Below are 4,975 nucleotides of genomic sequence, written 5' to 3' on the forward strand. Positions count from 1 at the left end.
GGGGGGGAGCGCATTCCTCGCAGATTTCCTGATGGAAATCGCCTCCCCCCGCATGCGTTTGAAGTCAGGTGACGCAGGACGCAGCCCTGGGAGCCGCAATGTGATTTTTATATGATTTTTATATGATTTTTAATCCCCCTTCCCCCTCCTCGGGGATGCTGTGGGCAGCTCCTGCCTCCATCTCCTGCCTCCCTCGGGATGCGCTCGCCCGTCCTTCCTCCTCCTCCTCCTCCCTGTCCCCCTCACATCCTCGCTCTGCTTCTTTGTCTGGGTTTGGAGGCAGCGATGGCAGGTCCTGGCTGATGGGAATTCCATCCCAGTGCCTGTGCTGGGAGTGCTGGGGACCCTGGAGTTGTCAGCTCTTGCTTGACCCCAAAGGGGGACACTGGGATGGCCCAGTCCGTGTCCCATGGGTGTCCCTTGCCATGGGGAATGTCCAGGTGGGCAAAAATGGGAGAATGTGTGGAACAGGACCAGTTGGAAAGAGCCAGGGATGTGCTGGTGGGATTTGGGGGTGAGCAGAGGGTCCATCCTGCCTGTCCCTGTGGGGTGTGACAGGGGGGTGACAGCCCTGCCTGTCCCTGTGGGGTGTGACCAAGGGGGTGACAGCCCTGCCTGTACCCCAGGATGGGTCTGGGGGCAGGTGGGACCTTCCAGCTGCTTCCCACCAGCATCATCCCTTGGTCAGGGCTGGGAACAGGGGTGGAAATCAGGGATGGAAAACCAGAAAAACCCAAAATGCTGGGTCTGAGGCGATGGTGGGGTTTGGTTCTGCATGGATTTGTTGTTGCCTCCTTGGGGGTTCCAGAAAGGGGCAGAATCAGAGTGAACCCTGTCCAGGGCCCATCTCAGCACCCACATCCAGCCAGAGTCTGTCCCAGAGCTGCCATCCCAACACCTCTGGCACAGCAGAGCCTTCTCCAAATAATTTCTTTTTGTTGTTTTTTTGAGGAAGGTGAATGCCTTGTGATTCCATAGTCTGGCTTGAAGGGGGAAAAAGCCATATTTTAAAGTCAATATTGACTCAGCAATGGGCTGTCCCCCTCCCCCAGCATACCTGTGGGAATGGCCGGGAGCCCTGAGGTCCTGGAAGCTCCAGAGCAGGGATCTGGTTTGAATCTTCCCCTTTCCGAGGGGGGCCGGATGGAAGAATTGCAAAAATGCATTTGAACTGTTTTGGGATGGTGTGCTTAAATGCAAAACAAACAGCTGAGCCTTCCTTTTCCCTTTCCCCCCCTGGAAAAAATGTGCCTCAAACCTGAGGGTTTGGTATTTTAAATGTCTCTATTACTTAGTTCAGCTTTTGGGAGGTGAGAAATTTGCTGGGTTTGGGGTTTGAGGATCAGCCTCGAGCTCCAGCAGCCCAGGGAGGAGAGAGCAGGATGGGCTCCAGGCTTTGGCCTTCCCAACCCCTGTCCTGAGGCTGCAGAGAAACTGTGGGACCCTGGAAGTTCTAAAACCACAAAAAAAACCGGAAGAAATCCTGTTTTTTTTTCCTGTAGTTTGGGGACAAAGGATGAATGATGTGGAGGAGAGAAATGAAGCTCCAAGTGGCTGATGTGGTTTTGGTGGATTTTGTGGTTGAGTTTGTGTCTTGGGTGACTCCAAGGCTCCGTGTCACAGATTCCAAGCTGGGAAGGTCCCACGGGGAAGAGTGTCCATGAATTCCAGCCTTGATCCACAAGGAATGAGGAAGATGAGGAACATTGGGATGAAGACCTGGTGTTCATCTTCCTGATGGAACAGGCTCTGCCAAAGAAAATCCAAAATTGCCCTAAACGCAACAACCTGCCCTGTTTTGGGGGTGCTCCATCCCGAGGTGGCCATGGAGGCCTGGAGGAGCATGGAGTGGGAATATTTCCCTCTGGAATGGGTTTGTTCCCTCCCTTTCGTGCTCTCTTCTCCCTCAGAACATCTGGTTTGTGAATCCCAGCCCGTATTTATGGCCAGCACCATTTCCTGGCCGGACACCTCCTCCCGAGGAGAGGAGGAGGAGGAGCTGGGCTGAGGAGGAAGCAGGGCAGGAGTTCCTTCTCTTTTTGTGCTTTGCTTCCAGTCTGTCCAGGTTTTTATGTCGTCCTCATGCGTGGTCTGAAGGTCGTGTGGCCTTTGCTGCAGGATCTGCTTCTCCACCTCTCCCAACAGCCCGTTCTGGTGTCCATTTCTTATTTTAGGGGAAAAATATCAGATGGTTTTTGGTGGTTGTGTTTGCCAACCCCTTTCCCAAGCCACCACAAAGCCTCTGGGTGTCCATGGAATTCTGGTGTCAGGCTCTTGGTCCCCTTCCCACCTGGGGATGTTTGTTTGCACCCTGTCCTGGAGAGCAATTCCCTTTCTTGCACCCAAATGGATTTTTTTGGACCACTTTTATTTTGGACCTTTTTTGTGTTCAGGCCTTTCTGTTTTTCCAGCCTTCTGGGGGGGCCTTTTTTTGTAGGGTCTTTTTTTTGGCCCTTTTTTGATCCCATTTTTGGGAGACCCTTTTTTTGGGGATAGGGCCATTTTTGGGCATCTCTTTTATTTTGTGCCTCTTTGGGGGCCCTTATGTGCCTTTTTTGAGACCCTTTTATTTCTCCACTTTTCCTATCCCTTTTTTTTTGGCCACATTTTAGTGCCTTTTTTTCTGCTTTTGGACCCCACTGTCCCCCTCATCCTTTGGCCCTTTATTTTGGGGGTAGGGCCTTTTTTGAGACCCTTTTATTTCTCCACTTTTCCTATCCCTTTTATTTTTTTTTGGCCACATTTTAGTACCATTTCTTCTGCTTTTGGACCCTCCTTTGGGTGTATTTATTTTTCTCACTGTCCTCATCATCTTTTGGCCCTTTTTTTGGGGTAGAGCCTTTTTTTGAGTTCCTATTTTATTTTGTGCCTTTTTGGGAGCCCTTTTCTTACCTGCCTTTTTTGAGACCCTTTTATTTCTCCACTTTTCCTATCCCTTTTTATTTTTTTTTTTTTGGACCATGTTTTAGTACCATTCCTTCTCCTTTCAGACCCTCATTTGGGTGCGTTTATTTCCCCATCTTTCCCTCTCATCTCTCGGCTATTTTGACGAACTTCTGCCGCGTTTTTAGCGCGGTTTTGTCCCTTTTAAGTCCCCTTTTGAGCCGGGGTCTCTCTCCTGTGGCTGCCAAGGCAGGGATGTGTCCCTGCAGCTGCCCCAGCCCCGCTCTGAGCCGCCCATTGTGTGTGATGAAGGCTCCTTTATTCCCCATTCCCGCTGCTGAAGGGAATTTTGGCTCTGTGAGAGGGATGCATGAACACAGACACCTTCTCTAATTGTCCACCTGGCACTGAGGGTGTTGTACCCGCTGGGAACACGCTGTGCCAGGGCAGGGAGTGAGCAGGGAATGCTGAGGAGCCTCGGGAGTGATCGCCGTCCATCCTCTCCTTGCCCTGAGCCGTGGTGCCTCTGGTTCTTCCCGTGGTTGGGGATGGGTTTGGGTGGGTTTGGGTGCCCTGTGGTGGTGAGGAGCTCTCTGAGGTCATCCTGCATGGATTAGCTCCTGTCTGGAAGGGCAGGTGTCCTCAGGATGACCTTCTGCTCCAGGAATGGTGTGGCCAGCAAGACCAGGAGGTCACTGTGCCCCTGAACTCAGCGCTGGTGAGGCTGCACCTGAGCCGTGGCGCCTCTGGTTCTTCCCGTGGTTGGGAATGGTGGAAGGGATGGGTTTGGGTGGGTTTGGGTGCCCTGTGGTGGTGAGGAGCTCTCTGGGGTCATCCTGCATGGATGGAAGAGCAGGTGTCCTCAGGATGGTGTCAGTGCTTGGTCCTGGAGCTGGGAATGCTCAGCGTGGAGGTGACGGCTCCTTCCAGCATCCCTGCTCCAGGAATGCTGGAAGGAGTCATCCAGCAAGACCAGGAAGGTCATTCTGCCTCTGAACTCAGCACTGGTGAGGTCACACCAGAGCTGTGATGCCTGTGGTTCTTCCTGTGGTTGGGAATGGGTTTCGATGGCTTTGGGTGCCCTGTGGTGGTGAGGAGCTCTCTGGGGTCATCCTGCATGGATCAGCTCCTGTCTGGAAGGGCAGGTGTCCTGAGGATGGTGTCACCTCGAGTGCTGTGTCCAGTTCTGGGCCCTCAGTTTGGGAAGGACGTTGAGATGGTGGCTTATGCAATTTGGTGTTCTGTAGGATGGTGCTTGTGTTCACTGATACATTATAACCCCATTTTAAAATTAATTGAAATTAATTTAAACCCCTCGCTGAGCTGGGTTTAGCGGAACCAGGAGGTTGGATTGACTTTCCCCCTCCTCACACATGTCCATCATCCAGTTTTGCCCAACACCCAAGAAGTTTTGCTCTCTCCATCCCAGATTTAGTGCTGGGAGCGGGTTTATTTTGGGATTGAGGTGTGGTTGTTGTACTTTGGGATCTCAGGATCTCTCTTGAGCGTGTCCAGAGGAGGGCACAGAGGCTGGAGAGGGGCTTGGAGCACAAACCCTGTGAGGAACAGCTGAGGGAGCTGGGGGTGCTCAGCCTGGAGAAAAGGAGACTCAGAGGTGACCTTATCACTTCTACAGCTCCTGTGCTCAGGTGAGGTCAGGCTCTTTCTCCAGGAACTGACAGAACCCAAGGACACAGCCTTGAGCTGCACCAAGGGAAATTCAGGTTGGCTATTAGGAAAAATTTTATGGAAAGCGTCATAAAGTTCTGGAATGGCTGCCCAGGGAGGTGGTGGAGTCACCGTCCCTGGGTGTGTTTAACAAAGCCTGGATGTTGCACTGGGTGCCAGGGTTTAGTTAAGGTGTTGGGGCTGGGTTGGACTTGATGATCTTTAAGGTCTCTTCCAATCCAGTGATTCTGTGAATTCTGTGATTGCTGTCTCCAGTACAAAACAAGTTCATGTTTTCCCATCCCACAAACAGCCACTTGGCAATGGATTCCCAGGGATTTTGCCCTCCTGTAGCTCTGCCTGCTCCTTTGAGAAGTGAAACCTGTGGGTCGGAGTGGCTGGCCCCACCACAGGGCACCCCCCG

Source organism: Geospiza fortis, unplaced genomic scaffold (genome assembly GCF_000277835.1).
Source record: "Geospiza fortis unplaced genomic scaffold, GeoFor_1.0 scaffold82, whole genome shotgun sequence".
Classification (NCBI taxonomy): Eukaryota; Metazoa; Chordata; class Aves; order Passeriformes; family Thraupidae; genus Geospiza; species Geospiza fortis.